This window comes from Haliotis asinina, chromosome 13, assembly GCF_037392515.1.
Source record: "Haliotis asinina isolate JCU_RB_2024 chromosome 13, JCU_Hal_asi_v2, whole genome shotgun sequence".
NCBI lineage: Eukaryota > Metazoa > Mollusca > Gastropoda > Lepetellida > Haliotidae > Haliotis > Haliotis asinina.
This window is the reverse complement of record NC_090292.1, coordinates 18,958,633-18,985,775: the sequence shown is the minus strand read 5'-3', so window position 1 is coordinate 18,985,775 and position 27,143 is coordinate 18,958,633. Positions and strand designations below refer to the sequence as shown.

The window sequence follows — 27,143 nt, the reverse complement described above, 5'->3', positions numbered from 1 at the left end:
TGAGTGATATAACTTTAAAATGGTAAAGGAACAATGGGTGTCTCTAGCTTCTTTTGAGTGATATAACTTTAGTATAGAAAAAAATCGGTGTCTCTAACCTCTTTTAAGCGGAATAATTTATAAACAGTATAGGAATTTAACTTTTATAAATAGTACAGGAAAAAATCGGCATCTCTAACTTCTTTTGAGTGGGATAACTTAAAAGTTTCAATGACAAGATATGGACTTGCTATGTAAACCTGAACATTGGTTCAAGAAAAGGAACACATCACAATTCTGGAAACATTGTTAACAATCGGCAAAGTCAGCGTGATTTTATCACTTGTCGTCGGCCTCTACACGTGCTTCAAGAAATTCATTTTAAGACTGAGACAAGATTCCACAACAAAATATGGTTTAGGAATTCCTGTAACACCAACAAAAACAAGTCAGATTTACCGGTTTAACTGACAGGGGTCATTTAAAACTCATATATCTTTCAATCCGATTTTGAAGGGCTCTAAGCGGCGGAGTAGCCCAGTGGCTAATCATTGACTTGTCACGCCGAAACCCGGTTTCGATTCCTACATGAGAACAATGTATGAACACCATATCTGTTGCATTTGAGCTATAAGCGGCACAAAACTAAACTCAATCAAAAACTTTCGGAAGGATAATGCGCTTTTCAAACCTGTAACTCGTCCTGGAATGTTGAAAGTCAATAGACACATCAGTAGACACATCAGTAGACACATCAGCAGACACATCAGTAGACATAAACAAATACACCCGACGTTAGCCATATGCTTTCAGGAAACTATGTCATCCCTCTAACGTTAAACAAAATATTTCGGTGGAGTCAGCAAGTTTTTGCCCTCACGTAACCTTTACAACATATTTCATCAGTCACAAACCTTAAGGGGTCAAATATGACAGCAGCTCCTTCATATTTAAATTATGATGTAGAGATAGCCATGTTGAATACATTCAGACGAAAGAGCGCTCCGTGTGAAGAGTATTCAAGTCGATACATTTACCGTTCAATCTCCGTGCAAATCCAAAGCAGTGTCCGGCCGTTATGTAGGTCGTCAGCGTTGACAGCGATATCTTTTTTTTTTTCCAAATGTCAACAAACAGTCGACAAAGACGCCGTGTCAGTGTGCATGTAAGACTAAATAATTTTTGAAAATAAATCTGTCCTAGTTAGACAAGGGGCCATGTAAAAAAATATTTTCGTTTGAGACCTATAAAACGTAACGTATTGAAGCATCGGAATGTTCAATGTTCAATTGGTTCAATAAAGTTTCACAACTTGTGAATATATGTCAATTAAAGGAGATCAATGATTTTTCAAAGACGCCGTGTCAGTGTGCATGTAAGACTAAATAATTTTTGAAAATAAATCTGTCCTAGTTAGACAAGGGGCCATGTAAAAAATTATTTTCGTTTGAGACCTATAAAACGTAACCTATTGAAGCATCGGAATGTTCAATGTTCAATTGGTTCAATAAAGTTTCACAACTTGTGAATATATGTCAATTGAAGGAGATCAATGATTTTTCACTTTTTAACGTTTAAATGTAAATTGTAACTTATCTTGAACGTCCCTTGGTCAGTTTTGGAAGTTATTGGACTTTTTGTCAAGAGAAGTTAATTTAACGTGATATTTGAAACCCGTGAAACGATTTGAACCATATGAATGTTGAATGTATTGATTTTATGAACATGTGTCATTTGCACGAGTTTTCATAATTACAAATGTTTTAAAATGATTTTATGAATGTAAATTTTAGCTGATTAAACGTCGAAGAGTGGTTTTACTAATTATTTAGACGTTTTACATGAGGCGTCAAAGTAATGTCATATTTAGTCACTTTGACAAAAATGTATTCTTGTAGTAGCATATAACGTATAACGTCTCCTGACGTGGATGTCAGGCCGACCTTAACTTGACCTTGACCTATATTGTGGCCTTTATATGTGACATGAATTGATCATCTCGGATCAAAATTTAGATACGTGCATGCAGCACAGTATTTGCCTTTTTAACCTGTGTTAATTCTACATTCGTAGTGTGCATTTTCAGGTTTAATTTAGACACGTTCGTGCATAAATGTTCATAACATTTTAATCCGCATTAAACCTATATCCGAAGTGAGCGTACTTGTACATTCGTGGTTAAGTATATACATGCATACAACCCAGTTCATATCATTTTATGCCGCCTTAAGCCTTAATCCGCCGTGAGCATACCAGTACAATCGTGGTTAATTAGATACGAGCACACAACCCCGTTCATTTCAGTTTATATCGCCTTAACCCTTATTCCGCAGTGGGCATACGGGTACATTAGAAGGTAAATCAGACACGTACATACGGCATAGCTGGTGTTAACCCTACACCCGTATTATCCATACGGGTACATTAGAAGGTAAATCAGACACGTACATACGGCATAGCTGGTGTTAACCCTACGCCCGTATTATCCATACGGGTACATTCGGGGGTAAAAATTTCACATAACACATGTCCATCATTCGGGAGGGTACGAAGCATTCTTATCATCAGTATCATAATGATTATATAATATGTGACCAAAAAGTTACACGTTTTGCATGTTTGTGTAAATACAGAAATGAACTGCAAAGTGTCTTCATTAAGAATGTGAAGACTACACGAACACTACGCAGAATCACCTCGTAAGTCAGGACGCTGTGTATCCGGACACCTGTCTGTATGGACGAACATAAATGAAGCCGGTTACATGTTGACAGAAACGGTCCATAGTCATAGTTCAGTAATAACTGAGATTTTACAGGTACGGTTGGGTAGCCAAGTGGTTAAAGCGTTTGCTTGTCAGGCCGAAGGCATGTCGATATGCGACATGGGTACAGTGTGTGAAAGCCATATCTGGCATTGCTGGAATATTGCTAAAAGCGGCGTAAAGCAATACTCACTCACAGGTTCAGTACTGCCCTTACTGTTTAGGAATATTGTACTCTGTGCATCCTCAACAAAATATGAGACGAAAGTTCTGTTTACATGAAAAGATCTCAGGCGTGAATATCCATGTTAAGGGGGAACATTCTAGCTCGGTCGTGTGGTAATAACGCACCAGGTTCTAAGTATACAGAGTCACTCACAATGTGTAATTTGATATCACGCCTGCTAACGGTAAAAAAAGCAGACGACAGCCTCACTGCGACCGACCCGTGACCCAAAATGCAATCAGCGACAATGAAGAGACACATTTAACTACACATTCTCACTACATGGACTCTGAGTTAACAATCTCATTCACAAATATCAAAACAAGTCACAACACGTTGTCTTACCTTAGCAATTCTATATCCAACATGGTAATCAAATTCGCCGGGTCTCGATCGATAAGAAATCTCATTCAATCTCGCGAGATCTTCTCGTCGAGGCAGCACCACTCGGGTGGGAAGTTTCTCTGCTTGTCTATTCGTCGTGGTGATATAATTGTATTTGCAGGAGGTACGTCACTTGAATATCTTAATACTTGACTGTCCACAGCTTTGAAAGGAGGGCCTTCCATCACATGGTCGCGAAACCGTTAACTCTATAAATAGCAATCTGTACAGTCAAACCGGGTATTTAAATCGGATCTTTTTTATTACGGGTTAAAATCACGTGCTCACACTTCAGGAGTGTTCACTCAAGATAAGGGCCCCGTATTTGCCTTCCAACACTTGATCTTGACGGGCTCGGCGAAGGGACGTTAATTCGGAGAAACGTGAAAATGGCAGGTATTAGAAATATCAAGAAACAGTTTTTCATGAAACGCGCGCGTGTTCCTGTTGTTGTGGGCGCATTTTAAACTGAAATGGTGCTTGTGACGTAACAGATCGTTTGTGTCTTGAAATCTACACCAGTGATAGCATTCTTGGACGGGACTGGATCAGCAAGCCCTTTTGTACACATGTACAGTAAGATATGCTTCAGCGTATTGCGGATATACTATGAACGCTGACAATTACAACTTGACATTCCATCATCATCATCATCATCATCATCATCATCATCGATCGGGGGTAGAATACCTCTTCAGCGACACGTGCTTGTCACATAAGGCGACTATACTTGTAAGAGGAGATTTACGGGATCGGGTGGTCAAGCTTGCTGATTTGGTTGACACAAGCCATCGGTTCCGAGTTTAGCAGATCGATGCTCATACTTTTGATCAGTGGATTGTCTGGTCCAGACTCGATTATTTACAGACCACCGCCATCTAGCTGGAATATTGCTGACTGCGGCGTAACAATGACATCATCATCATCATCATCATCATCATCATCATCGTCGTCGTCGTCGTCACCATCGTTATTGGCGTGGGCGTCAATATCATGATCAGTCATGGATGATGAGGTCACTTCGATATGATAGCGACCTATATATATATATATATATATATATATATATATATATATATATATATATATATATATATATATATATATATATATATATATATATATATATATCATCATCATCATCATCGTCATATATATACTGAATTATTTGTATAATGGTTTTCAAATTCATCAATTTATATTTATTATAAAATAATGCAGAACACATATCATATTTCCAGCGCTGCACGAGAAGAACATTGCTGTGTAACATTTGTGCAAAATGTTATTCGTCGAGAAATGTTCTTTAAGTGCTCTGATATTATTGAACATGAGTATTTTTTGTTTTGCATGTTTATTGATATTTATTGTCCCCTCACATGCTTGACGATTGAGACTGGAGAATAAATACATAAATAAATAAATAAATAAATAAATAAATAAATAAATAAATATCTTACAAATACGTTGTTGTATTTGGATCCTTGTTATATTGACGTTCGTTTAGAAAGGAAAATCATTGACTGGCAGGCTAAAGACATCAAGGGGATATACTGTGAGTTTTATATTCATTATTCCCACCGCATCCTCATTGAAGAGTCGGACATGAGATTAAGAAAACTATATTTGTTTAAAAATTGTAGAGTAATATACAAACAATTTATTATTTGAAATGTGACAAAAGATACTGGGTGAGTGAGTGAATGAATGAGTAAGTTGGTGAGTGAGTGAATGAGTTGGGTCTTTGAACGATATTAGAGTGATAAAGCCTGGGATTTATTATTTGAGAAAGTATGGAACATAGACATAAAAGAATAATCATAATTCATGGATGTTATAAACAGTTTCCACCCGAAAACTGTATGTGGCTTAAATATGTCCAAATGCAAACATCAGCAATATTTCCATGCGCCTAACTTCCCTGACCTCCCAAACACGTGTGTGCTCGCACTCAGACATCTACACACACGCGTTCTCAGACAGGATATATGACATGGTCAGTTTTCAAATTCGAAATATATGCCGTTTCTGCACTTATTACGTTGGCTAGAATCCACAATGAGAGAAGGCTGTGACAAGAACTCTGAGTGAATGTAGTTTTACGCCGCTCTATAGAGTTATTCCAGTAGTGTCACTGAGGAGCACACCATACCTGGATTACACACATTGTACCCACGTGGGCAATCGAACCCCGACGAGGGTGCATTAACCACTAGGCTACCCTACCGCTGCCTCAAGAACAGTGAACTTTGATTGCGCGTGTACACGGACAAGACTAAGTCTTGTCCAAGGGAGGTAACTCCACAAATCGTTCCTACACGATAGAAGTAGTTTGGGAAATGAATATATTTGAATGATTGTATTTTCTGTTTCAACGAAAAGAATACTTCCTGGTTTGACATATTTGATGACACATTTAGTGTTCTGTGAATGGCACAATCCATAATTTTGCTGAGTATCAATACGTTTATTAGTTTTTGAGGTAGCCTGCAATTCATCGGTCCGCTTTTGAGCCAAATCGGCGGTACAGATGTGACCTGAGTCGAAAAGACAAGTGCTTGTCCGTTGTGTATATATGTTTCTGGTCAATATAATCCTCATCCAAAAACGATATTTTCATGACATAAATGAACTGAAAGGTTATTCAAGCATAGATTGTTACTGCGCTCGAGTGCAATATTTTACGACCCCCCAAAATGGGTGAGTGAGTTGACCTCAGTTCTGAGCAAAACGGCGATAATATGGTCCTTAATGATTGAGCGAGTGAGAAAAGTTAACTAAGGCCTTGGTTCGTGAACGTCAGCAGCACCCCCATCCCCCAACTCCCCCCAAAATACAAAATATATAAAACTGAAAACAAAAAATAAAAACGAAAAAATAAATAAAGCCATATAGATAAAAAATCAATAAAAATGGGATACAATAATTAAATGAAAAATTGTATGAATAAATAAATAACGAATGAAAATACAACACACACATTGAACATGTAGATAATATAAATATATGAATAGAGGACAAGAAAAACAAATCATCGTATATATTTTGAAAAGCTTAGTAATAGGTACTTACTAGTAATCACTATTGAATACTTGTTGCCCCAAACAATCCCTAAACACCAGGGGACACTTCCTTTCGTTCGTCAGTTTAAATACATATCCGCGCATGATATATCCCTGTAAATGTGCACTCAAACATGATACACAACTTATAAACAAACCCACATACATAGTATACACCATGACAGAAAACCCACATACATAGTATAAACACCATGACAGAAAACCCACATACATAGTAAACACCATGACAGAATACCCACATACATAGTAAACACCATGACAGAAAACTCACATACATAGTAAACACCATGACAAAAAAAACACATACATAGTAAACACCATGACAAAAACCCACATACATAGTAAACACCATGACAAAAAAACCACATACATAGTAAACACCATGACAAAAACCCCACATACATAGTAAACACCATGACAGAAAACCCACATACATAGTAAACACCATGACAGAAAACCCACATACATAGTAAACACCATGACAAAAAAACCCACATACATAGTATAAACACCATGACAGAAAACCCACATACATAGTAAACACCATGAAGAAAACCCCACATACATAGTAAACACCATGACACTATGACAGAAACCCCACATACATAGTAAACACCATGACAAAAAACCCACATACATAGCAAACACCATGACACTATGACAGAAACCCCACATACACAGTAAACACCATGACACCAGGGGACACTTCCATTCGTTCGTCAGTTTAAATAAATATCCGCGCATGATATATCCCTGTAAATGTGCACTCAAACATGATACACAACTTATAAACAAACCCACATACATAGTAAACACCATGACAGAAAACCCACATACATAGTATAAACACCATGACAGAAAACCCACATACATAGTATAAACACCATGACAGAAAACCCACATACATAGTAAACACCATGAAAAAAACCCCACATACATAGTAAACACCATGACACTATGACAGAAACCCCACATACATAGTAAACACCATGACAGAAAACCCACATACATAGTAAACACCATGACAAAAAACCCACATACATAGTAAACACCATGACAAAAAATCCACATACATAGTAAACACCATGACAGAAAACCCACATACATAGTAAACACCATGACAAAAAAACCACATACATAGTAAACACCATGACAAAAACCCACATACATAGTAAACACCATGACAAAAAAAACACATACATAGTAAACACCATGACAGAAAACCCACATACATAGTAAACACCATGACAAAAAAAACACATACATAGTAAACACCATGACAAAAAAAACACATACATAGTAAACACCATGACAAAAAAAACACATACATAGTAAACACCATGACAAAAACCCACATACATAGTAAACACCATGACAAAAAAACCGCATACATAGTAAACACCATGACAGAAAACCCACATACATAGTAAACACCATGACAAAAAAAACACATACATAGTAAACACCATGACAAAAACCCACATACATAGTAAACACCATGACAAAAAAACCACATACATAGTAAACACCATGACAAAAACCCCACATACATAGTAAACACCATGACAGAAAACCCACATACATAGTAAACACCATGACAGAAAACCCACATACATAGTAAACACCATGACAAAAAAACCCACATACATAGTATAAACACCATGACAGAAAACCCACATACATAGTAAACACCATGAAGAAAACCCCACATACATAGTAAACACCATGACACTATGACAGAAACCCCACATACATAGTAAACACCATGACAGAATACCCACATACATAGTAAACACCATGACACTATGACAGAAACCCCACATACATAGTAAACACCATGACAGAAAACCCACATACATAGTAAACACCATGACAAAAAACACACATACATAGTAAACACCATGACAAAAAATCCACATACATAGTAAACACCATGACAGAAAACCCACATACATAGTAAACACCATGACAAAAAACCCACATACATAGTAAACACCATGACAAAAACCCCACATACATAGTAAACAGCATGACAGAAACCCCACATACATAGTAAACACCATGACAGAAAACTCACATGCATAGTAAACACCATGACAAAAAGACCACATACATAGTAAACACCATGACAAAAACTCCACATACATAGTAAACACCATGACAGATAACCCACATACATAGTAAACACCATGACAAAAAACCCACATACATAGTAAACACCATGACAGAAAACCCACATACATAGTAAACACCATGAAAAAACCCCACATACATAGTAAACGCCATGACAGAAAACCCACATACATGATATGCCCCTTATGAATGCACGATCAAACACAATACACTCCATGTAAATAAACACTCATATATGAAATGTACCGTGCAAATAAACATACATACATGATATTCTCCAACAAAGACACAGGTATCAATTGCTATGCTACAGATCATAGTATGACTTATTGTAGGTACAAAAAGGCAAAGAATCACGTTGATCTTAAAGTATCAAATGTACTGTCTGTTTGCAGACATTGTTACACCACCACACCTGAGTTTAGTTTTGCGCCGCTTTTAGGAACATTCCAGCAATATCGGGAGGGGCGCCAGAAATGGGCTTCACGCATTGTACCCATGTGGGGATTCAAACTCGGGTATTCGGCGCAACGAGCGAGCGCTGTAACTACTGGGCTACCCACGTCACCCTTTGGTCAATGAGCCATGTGTTACCTCCCTGTTGCATTTACCTCATCAACTCTGGCCACCGGTTACCAATAGCCAGCTAAATGTCTATGTGAGCGAGGTTAATTTTACGCCGCTTCAGCAACATTCCGGCTATATGTAAGTACTGTAAGTAATCGAGGCTGGACAAGACAGTCCAGTGATCAACAGCATGAGCATCGATCTGCGCAACTGGGAACCGATGACATGTGCCATCCAAGTCAGCGGTCCCGTCAGTCGCTGAATACGATTCTAACGAATCGATGAGCGTGTGATGCGGTAGATCAGTTCTAGCCTGACACCATATCCCAGTTGTGTAGACCGATAGTCACAGTGGCAATCACGGGCGCGTCTGGTGCAGACCCGATTATTTCCAGACCGCTATCACATGGCTAGACCAGTGTCAAGTGTGTCCTTAAACAACAACAACCGTTTTCAAGCAAGAACATTGACGTTTCGAATACATGATATGTACATTGACGTTTGAAATACATGCGACGTTTCGGTATAGCTTCTTATAGCATTTTCTAGCTTGAAAACGATATAAGAAGCTATACGGAAACGTCGCATCATAGAAATAAGGAAGTTGTTATTCATAAAGTATTATACTTTTCTATTATCTATCAGCTTCTAAAATGCCATTCTGGGTTTGGTGCTATCTCTGATTCTAAAGACATAGTAAAGGTACTTCAAGTTTCTTTTTAAACAATTCAAAAAGCCACACAACGCAGCCATGAAAATGATCCACTGAAAACAAAAGACCAATTTGGTATGCTTCAAGACTATGAACGCTTAGTCAAATACATTATAGCCTGTTTTCGCTACCTCTCCTCTTGAAAACCTCTCGATCACTTTCTGACACAGGGAATGTACACACACTTTGAATATATGAGTGGGCGGGGCTGAGAGGTGCGGTCAAGGAGCTGCTCAAGTACCAGCATACAAAGGTTGATCGACTCTTGACCAGTGGGTGCTAATTAAGGTGGACAGTGACTGGTCCATAAAACATTAAACGTCAGAAAGATTCACAGCAATTTTAGGCTGATTTATTGTTTCGTGAAAGCTGTATGGGGCAGCTTACGGGCCACAAAAGAAATATCTGATTTTTAAGAGTGTATATGCTGGTCTGACATAGAAATCGTTTACTTGTATTGTTCAATTTAACTGAAGTGTCTTTGATGCTACTGGGCTTATGTTATTCTTTTTTTTAACAACAGTAAATTACAAAGTTGAAGATTCTTCTAATTTTAGTTCATTATATATCGTATTTCGTTATTCACATTTTGGGCATACGTTAGATTAATATGCACATCAGCTCTATCTTATATCCAAATATTTATTTATAAAATCGTTAGCGAATTTTGGTTACATCGCTTTTAGCAATACAGTCCATCAATATCAAGGTAGGAGACACCGGACATAGGCCTGACATTATTGATCCGTGTTGGGAATCGAACCGTTATTTCAGCTTGTACAGGAACACCTTAATCACTAAGCTGCCCCTTTTATCATTTGACGTCGGTTAAGATTTATAAGTTTACATTTGAACCTTGAGGCTTCTAGGTAATTTGTACGTAAGTTTAGATTTTTAAGAAGTTTAGGGTTTAAGTTTAAGTTTAAATTTCCGGAAACGGCCTTGAAACCCGACAGAAACTTTCCATTTTCTTTGATTCCATGATATGTGTGTGAATAAATCTTTCTATGGTTCTGTTTTCCTATCATTTAATCGATATTACCCATCCTTGATATACCAACTAGGTGGTGTGGCCTAATGGTTAGAGCGTTCTCTCGTCACGCGTAGAGCCTGGGTTCGATTCCCTGTATATGTGGGTCTAATGTAGGAACCTCATTTCCGGGGTCCCCCTACCGTGATATTGCTGGAATGTTGCTAAAACCGGCGTAAAACTAAACTCACTCATTCGTCCACTAAAGTGTCCTAAAACCGGCGTAAAACTAAACTCACTCACTCGTCCTCTAATGTATCAGTCCAGGAGCTTTGTGCACCTGATATCCTTTCCCACATTAATTTGACATCAAATCCCGACATGCTGTGATGTACGTATTTTCGAAATTCAATCGGTATTTGTCACCGGAGCGTATTTAGTGACCAGCAGTTTGGACAATCGAACCTGATAATGGCCAACACCCACCCGCGAGTCCTTAATCCTGCAGTTGATATAACTGAACTGACGGACACTTGACCCCGAGTGGACACTGCCAATGGCTTTGTTTACTAGCCCCTCGTGGTTATCAGTGTAACTCGGGCAGTCTTGGAGCCAAGTTGGCTCATATTCTGGCAGAAGTAGTTCAGTGATGTGTTGTAAATGTGGGCAAAACGCACACAAAGAGGGTCGTGGGTAGGAAAGGCGTGGTTGATGGAGCTGAAGGGTTTGGGGACAGACAGACGCACAGACAGGCAGACAAATAACACGTTATGGAAATAAATCGATTCCCGGCATGCATGCGTGGAAAACTGCACTTTGTCGGGAAGATAGATTTATTTAATTAGTTGAATGTCACGCTAAGAACGTATGTCGAGGATATATACTCGGGAGTAGCATGGAAATCTATTGTACATATATTGTATATATATATTGTACAATGATATGAATCTGAATTACGATCGGATAAACCCTCGAGGCGTTACATGGCTCCTTGTAGACAGTTCGTACACCTTAAAGGGCTCCTTGTAGACAGTTCGTACACCTTAAAGGGCTCCTTGTAGTCAGTTCGTACACCTTAAAGGGCTCATTGTAGTCAGTTCGCACACCTTAAAGGGCTCCTTGTAGGCAGTTCGTACACCTCAAAGGGCTCCTTGTAGGCAGTTCGACCACCTTGTAGTCAGTCCGTACACCTTAAATGGCTCCGTGTAGTCAGTTCGTACACCTTAAAGGGCTTCTTGTAGTCAGTTCTTACACCTTAAAGGGCTTCTTGTAGTCAGTTCGTACACCTTAAAGGGCTTCTTGTAGTCAGTTCGTACACCTCAAAGGGCTCCTTGTAGGCAGTTCGACCACCTTAAAGGGCTCCTTGTAGTCAGTCCGTACACCTTAAAGGGCTCCTTGTAGTCAGTCCGTACACCTTAAAGGGCTCCTTGTAGTCAGTTCGTACACCTGCAGCGGAACACAGCGACTAAGGACAGTTTCGAAAGAAGAGCACTCCTCTTTCGGCGACCATCTTGGTTTTGATATTTGCGTTTCTTTTCTTACTTTGTATATCAGTAATTATTATGTTAAACGATTTACACGTGTACGGAGTTTGCAACTGAGAAAAAATACGACCTGTTAAATTTTGTGTGCATTGAAGTGTGTACTGAAGATCCTGTTTCTATACACGTCCGTATGCTCTCAAAACGCCATTCTGAGCAGACACGCTCATCTGGAATTAATTGCTTCTCAAACATGCACACGCGGCATGTTCTGGTAAAACTAAAAGCGGGTCGCGTGTGAAGTTTGTCCACCTAGAACGTGATAGTCAGGACAAAGATAATAAAACATGCGATGTTTACATGATCTCAGTCCTTGTTTGGCGTCTACTTCATAAGGAACATGCTATTTTATAATTCAGGATGGTTTACGCGCGTGGGTGCGGTGCGTGCGTGCATGGGGTTGTTAAAATAAGGAGGTTAAGGGGGTTAGAAATGGATATCTGAGTCATAATTTGAAATGTTATTGCGTGAGAGGTGAGAGGACCCGTGAAGAGCCAGGTTAAAATAAATCTTCAGTAATCATGCTTGTCGTAAGAGGTGACTAACGAGATTAGGGTAAGGCTCACTCTCTTGGTATATGCCTTTCATCGGTTCTCAACTGCTTAGATCGATGTTTAATGCTGTTGATCACTGGATTATCTGGTCCAGACTCGATCATTTAAAGACCGTCGCTATATAACTGGAATATTGCTGAGTGCGGCGTAAAACTAAACTTACTCACTCACAGACTCGATTGTTTACAGATTGAAGCCAAATTGCTCGTAAAAAATGATGAATAGCTGGTGAGTAAAGGAATTATCCCTCACTCGAAGTGAGTGGGATAGTCGAATATAATGTCATGAACCTAGGTATAGAGTAGGATTGCCGTTACCAAAGTGTCATAGTGTCGATAGTGATTCTGAAATAGGATACGATAAGCATTTCCGTGCTTAGTTTATGCTCCGAACGATTTGTTTCTTGTGAATATGGAAAACGTCACGTCGCTTTTATCACAGCTCTACGTAACTGGCGTAGAATGGTCTTCCCGCTCTCAACCAAACTGCTGCCAGGTTTTAGCTAGAATATAGTCCTGCCTATCGAAAGGTTGTTTTAGCGCGGCGCAAAACAACATTCATTGTCGTAAAGTTAGAACGTTCCGCATACGTCCACAGACGTCTCTTGTCCGTGTACAAACTAATAAATCAGAAAATGTTCTCCACCGCTGACCTTGACCTTATCCCGAACCTTCACATAACCCTTCACCGTTGCCCTGAAGGTAACATTCAGGTCGACCTGCACTTCTGATTCACTGGGATAATAGTGTACATGGAACAGCCAGAATGGCACTGTCGATTTTACACGTGCTCTTCCCAACAACGTAATCCTTATGTCGACTTGTATGTCACGCTAAGAACGTATGTCGAGGATATATACTTGGGAGTAGCGTGGATATACTGATATATTTATTGTACAATGGCATGAGTCTGAATTACGATGGGATAAATCCTCGGGCGTTAATCCCCGCTGGGGAGAACAATGTCATTCCAGAATGACCTAGTGAGGTATACTGAAGGGTTAAAGAAAGTTTACCTAGTTCGTATTTTATGTAAGTGAAACTTGAATGAACCGTTGTTGAAATTGATCGTGTTTATTCAGCCTTAACTCACCCATGCAACAGTTTCAAGATATACTCTACCAGTAAATACGTTTGTGTTAAAATAAATGGTTTCATTGAAGACGGTAGAGAATTGAATTTGAAATTCACCACATGCCCCGTGCAATATAATAGTGTTGAGAGTGTGTGTCGAAAAACGCAAATGATCACTTGTTGTGAATAATGCATTTACAAAAATGTTTTTTGTGTTGATCGAAAAGGGGCGGTTGGGTAGTCGTTAAAGTGGTCGCTCGTCAATATATTTGATGCGTGAAGTCCATTTCTGGAATATAGCAAACGCGGGGTAAAACTAAGCTCACTCACTCACTCAGTCACGCACAACACATTGAGAAAGTGTGTTTGAGTTAGATATTTTCAACTGGTAATAAAAAAAACAAAACATATGATGAAATCAACTTAGAGGTATAGTCGCCTGTGACGCATAATGCACATACATGCACCTGCTCCTGAAAGAAGTCCCTCTTACCTTCGTTAATCACATCATAAACATACAAAGGGGTTTCGTGTACGGCATATCTACGAAAATGTCACACCAAACCAGAGGAATGAGTCCAGTTCCATCGAGGTAAGAATTATACTTCCCATCAAAAGTTTAGACACACTGATGTAAAGGTAGCAACTACCTTCAGGCAACTGTTCTAAACTAGATCTTGCATTTCACTCCATACCGTTTAAAGATACCGTTTACACATGAACTGATGCATTGTAAAAGAAATAGATTATAGTCATAAATATTGAAACTCAGAGAAAATTGGCGCATTTTTAAGAAAATCACAAAACAAGAAAATTTAGTCCATGATACTCGTGCAGCTCATGTGCATGACGTGTGCAGTTGGTTCCCCCAAGTTAGTGGAGAAATTCATCTTCGACGTAACACACATAGTAAATAGAGAGCGCTTAAAGTGAGTCTAAACCTTTGATGGGTAATATATATATCTCAAAGATTTGATTGGAACGTGACTGAACCATTCCTCATACATGTACGATATTTTCATATAGTCTGTCATGCAGACCCTGAAGCAAATATAACCAAGAAAGCCCACGCAAGTCTAGAAAAATGTGGCAAGTCTAGATTTCCACCGTAGGTCTGAACATGGAGAAAGTGTCAGTGCTCCTTTTCATTTCACTTTAGTTTCTTTCACTATGAACATCTTTTCAGAGCAAAATGTTCATTTCAGAGAGTAGCTGTTAGTCTAATTTTCACAGAGCAAGTAACGAAACTGACAGCTCTACGATGAGTGTTTCTTAAAAGTTTTTTTTTTAAATATTTTTTAAAAAATATTTTGAGATAAAAAGTGAAAAAAGGGCATGACATGAAATCGACGTGATTTGTAGTGAAATTCCTTCTACCCTCAGTCATACTTGCGAACACAACAGATCAATTTCAAACGCTCCTCGTTTTGACAGCGATCTACAAATCTCTCCTGAAGTACTGCCCTTCCTTTCGTCTGTGGAATTCCCCGATTAGAAAGATATTGCAAACAAGCGTGGAAGCTGATATGGTAATGCCGATAATATTTGTTTGAAATCGATAACGTGGCGACACGCCAGTACCCAGATATACGGGGTTCCGTTGCATGGTATCTGGAGTAGGTGGTGATTAAAAGTCTGATTTCACTGTCTGTCTCGTGGGTGACGTATGACACGTGGATTCGTGGTTGAAATTGATTTGAAATTGACATGACATGTACAAGGCGTCTAGGTGAGTTTAGCTTTACCCTGCACTCAGCAATTGTTCATCTTTATTGCGTCGGTCTGTTAATAATAGAGTCTAGATCAAACAATCCAGTGATCAACAGCATGATCATCGTTCTACGCAAATGGGAAGTGATGGCATGTGTCAACCAAGTCAGCGGACTTGACCACGATCCCCTTAATCGCCTTGTTCAAAATGCATGGGTTACTGAAGATCAATTCTAACCAGCATCTTCACGGGTAGGTGCAATATACACGAAACACTTGCTACTAATGTCCATACAAGTATAATAAGAGGTGGTGTGACGTGTCGACATGCGCATGCGCTTGCAATAATCCGTTTGAATTCCGGTATCCTAGTGCTTGCTCCAGTTAAATTTCGATACCCTTCTCCTATCCTACATACTATCCTTATATTGAAGGCTTATTCCATCCCTTTAATATTGACCACCGGGGAATGCATCAGGATGTAGTATTATCTAAAGGTTTTGGTATAGCTAGCCCAAGAGTCGAACCCCAACGGGAAGGCAAGGATGCTGGATGGTAAAGTCCAATTTTGTACTAAAAATGCAGTCATGAAGATCCGAATTAGAACTGATCTTCAAGAACCCATGCTTGTCGTAGAGGACGACTAACGGGATCGGGTGGTCGGTCTCGCTGACTTGGTTAACATACAGTTGCAGGCGAGCGAGTGAGTGAGTTGAGTTTTACGCCGCGCTCAGCAGTATTCCAGCTATAAGGCTGACTTCCAGGTTCCAATTGCAAAGATCGATGCTCATGATGATGGTCACTGGATTGTTTGGTTCAGATTGGATTATTCACAGATTGCACCCATATAACTGGAATATTGCTGACTGTGGGGTAAACAACAAACCAACCAACCGATCCGAGGAAAGCCAGATCATGTGTGCCGATAGAGTTGGTTTTCAAAAACGGTATTCAAACTATTTAAATTATATGTTCATACTACCTCAAACAAAAGAACCTGACATCCCTCTACTTCAGAACTCAAAACACTTGTCAATTTCAAATCTATTTCACATATTGTATATCAAGCCTATAGCACTTCGTGTAAATCGCCTTGTACATATCCGTCAGATCTGTAATCCTGTGAACAAAGCTGTTGAACTGACTCCCGCCGATAGAGCCTTAACCCACAATCAGACCCCGACCATCTGATCATGTGTGTATTGTTGATATCAACACCCCATTGTCAATAACACGATGGATTATAGGGAGAAAGTTCATGTAATCCTTGTCTATTTCACTCCGTGGCGGTGTAAATAGCAGCTGATATACTGGGGCACCGAGTAGAGACACCTCTGATAAGAACGATTGTACCCTCCCTTAGCATAGTTGTCACAGACTCAACAGACTTCGAAACTTTAAGCATGGTGTTTTTTTTCTCTTTTTTCTACATCTTGTGGTTGTTGTATGTCTCAGTTTCAGGGATTTACGGTGTTTGTTTGTTTATTTGTCGTTTACCGGTGGACCCAGCAATGCTACAGCTACACATAACGGCACTCGAGTCGAGTGTGTGAGTGAGTTTAGATTTACGCCGCACTCAGCAATATTCCACTTCTATGGTGGCGGTCTGTAAATAATCGAGTTTGGTCCAGACAATCAAGAGTATGAACATCGATTTGCGCAAATGGGATACGGTGACATGCGTCAATTATTCTAAGCCTGATTCTAAGGTCCTCTCATGTCCCACGCAGTACCATTTCAGTTCTGACACAAATATCCCTCAAAATCCGAGGGGTGGGGTAGCCACACAGGTCTTAGCTTTGTGGTCTAGTGGTTAAAGCGTTCGCTGGTAGGGCTGAAGAAATGGCTTCGATTCCCCTTATGGGTACAACATGTGAAGCCAACTTCTGGTGTCCACCGAGTTGATATAGCTGGATTATTGCTAAAAGCGGTGTAAAACTAAACTCACCCGCCGCTTTCTAAATCCCCAACCTCAACCTCATTTGCTCGGATGGTCTGATTCAGCGAGGACATCCAACACTGAATATGACGAAGTAGGGAATATAACAATTTAATAGTCTTGAAATCCACGAGTCTGACGTGAAATATTTCACGGCTTTCAACAGATTACAATCCACCTCAAATGTGAACAAGTCATAAATCTGTTCATTTTGATTCTCTGAATCCACAAGCCTTGCATGAAATATTTCAATGGCAACGTTAAGGGCAGTCCACTTCGACTATGAAAACGTCACGTTAAGAGAATTTTGGATATAACGACCACATACCAATATATCAAATGATTTCTTTGTCACAGAAACAAACCAGGCATGAAATATTTAAATACCAACTCGAACATCAAGCGGACGAACCCATTTAATCGATTATGATCAGTGAGTGGGCGAGTTTAGTTTTAGGCCTTATTCAGCAATACTCCTGCAATACGTTGGCGGTCTGTAAATAATCGAGTCTACACCAGACACTCCAGTGATAAATAACATGAATATCGATCTGGGAATCATCGATTATGATTAAATACAACATTACATACGCCCTAATTATAAGGAGTGAGTGAGTGAGTTTAGTTTTACGCCGCACTCTGCAATATTCTAGCTATATGGCGGCGGTCTGTAAATACTCGAGTCTGCACCAGTCAATCCGGTGATCAACAACATGAGCATCGATCTGCGCAACAGGGAACCGATGACGTGTCAACCACGTCAGCGAGCCTGACCACCCGATCCCGTTAGTCGCCTCTTAAGACAAGCACAGTCACCTAATTGTAAGGAACAGAGCTATAACGAATCCCCGGAAATCCAGCTAAAGGAGACATACACACAGCACAGAATATGCATTGCCAAAATTTAGTACAACACTCCTCGAATAAAACGACGAATTTCAGATACAACCTAGTGGTATTTAGTTATACCTGATTAGTATGTAATATATCTGGATTAATTGTACACTGTCTGTATAACATGTTTAGGTGCAAATGTATTACCGTTTGGTATCTGTAATTCTAAATAAGAGTATCTTGTATATCGTGCCACTAAGACTTGAACGAATGACACTTTCCGAACTCTATCCATCACATTTACATTGACGGTAGGTTCAAAGGGAGGTAACTTATGTGACTCAAGCTGGATTTCATGGCATGATAACGTTTCATTACAAGATCCCGATTCGTTTGTTTCGCTGTCAACTTAAATTTTGTACATTCACACTTGTGTTAGATTTATGGGATTCAGTTTTGAGTTTCATATATGCTGATGTCATTAGGGATTCGGTGCTCGGGGAGTTTACTTGGGACCGACGAATGAAATGAATATTGTCACTGCTGGACAATTTGTTACAGAGAAAAACAATTATTGTCACTGCTGGACAATTTGTTACAGAGAAAAACAATAAAGATATAGCATCCTAACCTAATGTGAGCGAAATTTGGAAAGTGAGATCTGCAAGAATAAAACGTATTTCAATTGTTCATCCCTAAAGTACATTCTGACATATTGTTTCAAATGTCCACTGATTCCCAGAATAACAGTCCATGTGTAAAGTCAGTTATGACGCATTATGGTATTGTGTCTGCCGGATTATATTGCCTATGGCTGTTTTCAAGAATAATATATTGCGTATTTTCTTGTTCTTTAATTTTCTTAAGTAATATAGATACCGGCCATTGCTAACCCCCACATGCACAATTTACATAAACCCACCCGCCATCTTGACTTCTCATTACCCACTGAGCCACCTTCCATTGTTTCATGGAGTCCAACAGCGACTTATCACGGTGTCGTTTATGACTTTATTATTTTGGGGTCGGTAGGTAAGAACTATGTTTTCGATAAATCTTATCTCACGTAAGTAGAATCATAAAACAAACGTATTTTTTCCCGCTGATAGAAATGTCCCTCTCATAATAATTTCTACCCGGGTTTTGGTTAACTGATTTTATAGAAAGTCACGACAGCAATCTCTCTAGAACCGGTAAGGTTACAATCAGATCGGTTTATTCTAGAATGCGTGAGCCGAAATTCCGCGAAATAGTAACCTTGTAAAATTGTCTATAGTCACATAATATATGGAATTCCTTTGTCACCTGGGTCCTCCCGTAGACTGTCGCATGTAAAAGTGTATATATACCGTCACGATGACTAAGGATGGTTGATAAAGGTCAGTTTTACTATGGCGCGGTGCGGTCACGGACCTGACACGCTCCCGATGTATAGATTTTCGGATTACAAGATTCGTCTTGAAATTAGAACCTTGTAATAGTTGGTTAGGTCTTGCGTGGCGCCATTTTAGTATATCATAAAATCAACTTTCAAGTGAACTTTGAACTCGTTAAGCCGACTCAAACTGTCATCCTTTCCTTTAAAGGAAGTTACAGCTTCACCAGGCATTGACAACGCATTTTAAAAAAGTTTTACTATTGGGCAATTCATGCTCAGAGATGAAGATTTTAGGCAGGGCAAGTAAGGCTTCCCCACCAGAAAAACTGAACTAAAATGTCAGAACAGAACATGTATTACTTTCAGGCTACTATTCGTGTCATGTAAGCTTCGACAAAACACATGTACATTTTTAGCAGATAAGTCACACCTCCAAAGCAGAAAAGCTGAATGAAAATAACATAACAAAGTGATCGTGCATTACTTTCAGGCATATGAAGTTCAATGAACAAAACCATTCAAAATACCTGCATGGTGATGGGACAGTTTATTATATGTATGTACACACTAACTCAAAAATATTGCGCAAAGGGTAGATGGGAGTATTTACTTATGTAAAGAACTTGTAGCTTAGCGAAAGATAAAATAGACCTTCCGTGAATATTCTAAGTATATAAAAATATTTTTTAATATTAATATTAATATTAATATTACTTATTTATATTTTCTATATTTTCCTTACTTTTAAACTTTTAAAACAAAGTTTTAACAGGGTTGGGTGAACATCATGGTGACAACAGTGTATTTCTGTATTTGCAAAAGTACTCGCAACCCAAAGTGTGTGATATTCAGCATTTGGTATTCATCAATGCCTAACCAATTATGCCATTTGTATTTTTGTTCTTTTGCAATGATATTGTCTCATTTTAACATTCAACATTTATACATTTCTTCCTCTGCTTGACAACAGCACGAATCTGGCTAGCTATTCTCGAAACGTTCGTAGCGCTACGAACTTCTTAAACCAATTCTTAACACTTTGGCTACGATCAAAGATAAGAATTCTTAGGGCTGCGAACGTTTCGAGAATGAGGGCCCTATGTTGTAAAATAAAGTAGCTATCCATAAAGTGTGCGCTATACTGTACGTCTCAACTTCATAAATTCCAAAAAAGGAGGTATTCATTATCAACGCATTTCTTCTGATGTGGGTTACAGGTTTGTTCCATTGAGGGTATACTATCTCAACTGCATTGTTCAGTTAATGGCATGCCAAATACTAATAAACGGTCATATTTAACATTTTCTGCTACTTATTTACAAACAGTTCACCGTCATCATATTGTAGTATCTTCTACACGTTAACAGTGCACTGCCAGCTTTCCATGGTAGTATCATTTCGCTACAAAAAAAACTCCGATCAGCAAAGGCCTTGCTTGCAATTCTCGTGAATCTGGTTAAATTTCCTCATAAACTCCTGCCTTTGTATTTTCTAGCGGTACTATTGTTTATCTCCCAACAATCTTCTGATAAGACAGGATCGTCTTGGGTTGCCTTTTTCCAGAATTCGTGATCCGTATCTGTCTTTTGTCAGTTTGTATGAAAAGAGACGGAGGAAATATAACACCTTGTCGACCGCATCTAACACGTGCAGTGAGTACATGCCTACCCTGCTTCAAGAAAGGATTGGCTTGCGACAGCTGGAGCCTTTAATTATGATGGTTCTTAAACTACCTGTAGATGACCAGGATGCCTACTGGTGAATTATTAGATGTAGTTTAAATGGCAAGCTGCAACACATCGCCCTTATCGTTTCCAACTATTCATCATTTATATATAAAAAATGCAAATCTACCCAAGACATGCTGTAACGCATTTTCATGGCGTGTGACATTTCAGATGCGGGTTATGAGCACATAAGGTGAAACAAAGTACACACCCAAGTTTGGTGGCTAACTCTGCTATGAGATTCATTCTGCTAAGGCTACCTCTGCGTCTAAAAGCAGATCTTTTGTAATCCAGTGGTGTAGTTATTTATTGAAACCTGTTGACATAAGATTAAACTGCATCAGTTGGCATTTTTAATTATTTTCCGCAATAGATATTTTAGAAAGGCCTCATTCGTCATGTGGAAGGTACTCCTGGTCTATCTATGTCTGAATGAAGCGTCTCGATGGAATTATTTAAGGTGTTCGGCTGTAATTGGACAGTGGGTATTCCTGAGTCGACGAGTACGTTTGTTTTGAGAGGCGGAAAATGATCCTTGCATCATAAGAACAGGGGTCACCTCGACATTCCAGCTCATCATGTTTAGCCAAGTGAACCCTATTGGTACATACTTACACGTTTGTATTTTTTTTATATAAAACTAATAAAACTATGTGTATGTGTATTCCTCGTGTCTCATACATCTCGGAAATATATCAGCAATAGTTTTAGTAAGTCATCTACTCACCCGACCCCAATCAATCATTCATTCCACCATAATTATTCTTCCGAATCACCCACTCACGTTTTAAGACAATCAATCACTAACTAGCACACACATTCACCCAGTCATCCATCTACCTTCCCACACGACCTCCCTTCTGCCCACAAATACACAAAACAACTCTCTCTTTCTCTCTCTCGCTTTCTTCTATCACTCCTCTGTCTCTCTCTCTCTTTCTCTCTCTCATACCTCCACCTTCCATTCGATTTTGTGTAAGTGTATCATAATAACGGAGACTATGAGAAGCGAGCAAACCATTTCAGTACCCCAATGCTCTAGGTTCCTTTTTATCATCTGAAATGAACTCACCAGGATCTTCCTGCATGACTGAATCTCTGGTCACGTTTCACTCTAATGATCAGCCGGTACAGGTGTACCTTCTTGCTATTAACTATTCTTGCTATAAAACCGTTAGATTGGTGGCCAGAGGTAATCGAAAATGTGTTAAGACCCAACTTATTACAGAAATACAATACACGTGTATAGTACTAGGTATTAAGTACTCCGACAACTGCATGTTCCTTTCACAGCGCTTTAGGTATGATAATAATCACTGACTTCAAGTTTTTTTGTTTTTGTTTTTCGTTGTTTGTTCCTGAAAATTCCAGCTATGTGGTGGCTCTTTATAAATAACCGAGTCTGGACCACACAACCCAATGATCAACAGCATGATCATCCATCCATGGAAATTGGGAACCGATGACATGTGATAACCAAGTCAGCGGTCGTGAAAACCGGATCCCATTAGTCGCCTCTTCCCACAAGCACGAGTTGCTGAAGATCAGTTCTTATTCGGATCTTCACCTAGCATTCACTTTAGGATAGTTCTTTAACCCGAGGCATTGAGTGTGTGACTGGTTATGCTTCTAGGTTGCGTTTTAGAAACTGAATACTAGTATTCAAGCAGAATTTCCACCAGGTATTAGAAAAAGTACCTTGTGGGGGATCGAACCCGGTCTTTCGGCTTGACCAGCGACCGCATTAACCATAAGGCTAATTGGCCTCTTATTAGCAAAAGACTATACTAAACTTTCTTCTTGCTGTTTGAATTTTGCTACCGTACGTAGAGGATGTATTGAGACCATAAAGGAATCTAAACAGTTCCATCTATCCGAGTCACGGAAACCTGTTTGTGATAACCACGACCAGTTGCCGTAAAAATGGCCACACACAGTGACCTACCGAAGTTCTGTCTCACACAGGTGATTGTGAGTGTTTAGGCTGGGATGAGTTCCTACCTTTTTTAAGTAGGCTCCATAGGCTCTCAAAACATAGACGATAACCCTTGAAAACACAGACAGGATGTTGAAAGCATCATTCAATATTGTATTATGGTAGTGAAAGAGTTTATTTTTGCGCGCACTCAGCAGTGTCCCAGCTAAACGGCGGCGGTCTGTAAATAGTCAAGTCTGGATCAGACAGTCCAGTGATCAACAGCATGAGCATCGATCTACGCAACTGGAAACCGGTGACGTGTCAACTTAGTCAAAGAGCTTGACCACCCGATCCCGTTAGTCGCCTCTTACGACAAGCATAGTCACCTTCCATGGCAAGGATGGGTTGCTGAAGGCCTATTCTACCCCGGACCTTCACGGATCTGTAATATTGTAATCTGTGCACAAATATTCAAGTATACTCTTCATGATTCGTTCCTGAGGACAAACGCTAAAACAAGTTCAAGTTGGGATCAACTCAATTCAGAATGAGAAGATTTACTATTGCCGGACTTAGAAGTCTGCTCTTCTTGGTGACCCCTTTTACTAAAGTTACATATCGGTATATCCAAACACAAGGCATCCATGGAGTTCAAAATGTCATTGGTAATGAATATAGGTTAAGATTTATTTACCGTAACTCTAAATCCTTTTCCTCAGTAGTATGAATATTGTGGCAACCTGGCTCTAAATCTCGCGGCATAGCGTGAGACTTCACTATCAAAGAAATTAATTAAGCCCAGCGCTATGACGTTAATCCCGGACCAAATCTCGCAAGTTCTCGCGTTATCACGTCAGTGTATTTTTTGAAAAGCGAGATTACCAATATAATGATTTTATTTGGTTAAGATTAATTCTGTAGATCTTATTTCAGGTATTAAATTAGTAGATTTATTTCAACATACCAGCGTTGGATTATGTTTGATTTGAATATAGGACTTATGTAGGATCCCTGCCAGACGTTGCAATTATCTACCATCACACTGTTTCTGTCTTGAACACAAGCTATACAAGCCCATTGTCAACAAATAAATACGGCGTTTGCTTTATTAGGAACAGTGACAATATCTGGGGCATAAATACAATCCATTGCAAAAGAAACTATAGTCTTGAAAAGAGCATGTAAATGAAACAAAAAAAAGCGATCATCATGTCCAACACAGCAAGTGAGTGAGTGAGTGTGGTTTTATGCCGCTTTTAGCTATATTCCGACAATATCGCGTCGGGGGACACCAGAAATGGGCTTTACACATTGTGCCCAAGATCCCTCATGCCCTACATGGAGTAACTGACCACTGTCCGGTATGTTAAACCCGCCAAGGGTAATATTTATAACGAGCCCCGGACGCACTATGAGACTAGTATTCATAAGATTAATATTACAGATCCAGTGTGTAAAGCGTAATAGTTTGTCGGAAGATAAATGCGTCTTTGTGATAACTAGTGAGTAAGTTATGAGTATGAAGTTTTATGTGACAACGTGGAGTATAAACATACGATACATCTGAATACTTGACTTGGCCTTGCATGTGTTTATAGCGATGCCACCGGTGGTCCAGGACACTGGTGGTCCAGGTCTGGTCAAATTCTAAACCTGTTTCAGTAAAAAAATATTCCCTTTCCACTTTCAGATCCATATTCCCTTTCTACTTTCATATCGCACCAATCCACCCGATTGATTGATTGATTGACCGACCGATCGGCTTACTGACTGGTTGATTGATCGATCGGTTGAATGATTGGTTGAATGAATGATTGATTGATTGATTCATTGGTTGATTGATTGATTGATTGATTGATTGATTGATTGATTGATTGATTAGCTGGTTGATTGATTGACTGGTTGGTTGGTTTGTTGGTTGGATGATCACTCCTCCATCATCAATCCAGTTATTCCTTCCTTCATTTGGTTACATTGTCACTAACATGCTGATGAATTATACAGAAAGGGGTGAAGACACAGAGATCGAGATAAAAAGAAGAGTGACTGGAAAGGGTGACAAATAGAAAGTGACAATTATAAACTTCTACAGAAAGAGATAACAAAAATCGAAAAGCAGTGATTAAAATTATCACACAACAAATACTAAAGAGGTGTGTGTCAATGACCACAGATAAGATAGCGCAAATAAAAAGGGACAAAGGACGGCGCCCGAGCCTGATCCACGTCTCACGTCTCCTCATGCGTCTCCAAGTTTTTACTCTTGTCAACGTCTTCATATTTCCCTGAATAAAGTGATAACACCATTCAAAGATCAGACAGCAAATTTCATGCTAAACGAAGCTACTTTATTAAACGATAGGTTAATTTACTCCTCTTGACATTTTTAATAAATACCACATTTCACAAGCCAACATGCTGAATTAATACAATTTTCAGTAAATAATCAATTAATCCAGAGTGCCGAAATTTTAGTTAAGGGATCATTACGATGAGATCAAGTAGGCTTAACACTGAACGAGGCTCGATATCGCGGCAATGAGATTTTAACGAGACTTCGTGGGAGGCCATTTTGCTGAGGCGGTTAAAATGGCGTCAGAAGTGACTACCGGGCAATGGCTTATCACCCAGGCTGACAAATTTATTACTGGTTCATTTTTCTTCTAAAACGGCTCTATTTGGCGCCAGAGATCTTATTCTCGTTTATTCCATTACTTCCCGACGAATGTCAGTCCACTGGGATTTGTTTTTTCGCTCGAAGCGATTCTGGAAGACTTTGAAATTTATGGGACGTCGACAGAAAGGTCGTCACATGCAGGTGATACTGGAGTAAAGTAATAAATGAAATAACTGCCAAATTGATCCGATTCATGTATGTCTGGTGTATACTTTTGATATGTGGGAATATATAAATTAAACAATCACTATCCTCATGGCAACAGTGTGTATGGACACATATTTCATTTGTCACTAAAATTTATTTACAAGGAAATCTCTGGCGCACCACGATGTCACTGAAAGAGGCACTTTTCTAACCACATTCACTCGTACAGAATAGAGATGATCAAATCATAACATTGAAATAGCAGTGAATTGAATAAACAAACCAAAATAAATAATCAATATGAATGAATGAATAATCAATTCGTCAGAAATATCACGTGAAGCTGAAGAAAGAATTAAAGCATCACGAATTCCAAATTCATCTTATACCAAGCTGAGTAAATGTTGTCTTTCGTCACTAATATTCCACTAACATTAATTTATCCACAACGTATTGGTTTTATGAATAACATAACATACAGAACTCGTATCGTCTCATTGCAATCGTCAGGGCTAACACATTTTAGTTATGAGAGTTCATGGGTTCGGTTTCATATCCTTTTTATTTACTCATAATATTCATCCTGAAAACGGACTCTCCTTGGACGGAAGAGTGTTATGAGTTCGGGACAAGAAATATCGAGGTTCCACTATCTACCGTTCCTGCTGTTAATACCTCACAGTGCATTCTTTACATCAGACAAGAAATATAACTTGTTGGCTTCTCTCCAGGCTAACACTTTCTGATGTACGAATTTTTGTAGCAGTGTGATCCGAGTCGGTAATCATACTCACTTATCTGAGGGAGAAACATACAACGTATTTATC

At 39.2% G+C, this 27,143-nt stretch overlaps 1 protein-coding gene across 1 annotated transcript in view; it reads right to left on the bottom strand.

Moving 5' to 3' along the window:
- LOC137260070 (uncharacterized) overlaps positions 1-3,337 on the bottom strand; it is a 57,174-nt gene extending 53,837 nt beyond the window's left edge. Inside the window, exon 1 of the mRNA XM_067797763.1 lies at positions 3,315-3,337. The gene's annotated coding sequence lies outside the window, so the exon portion shown is untranslated. The remainder of the gene's footprint in view (positions 1-3,314) is intronic.
- Between the last annotated feature and the right edge of the window lie 23,806 nt (positions 3,338-27,143).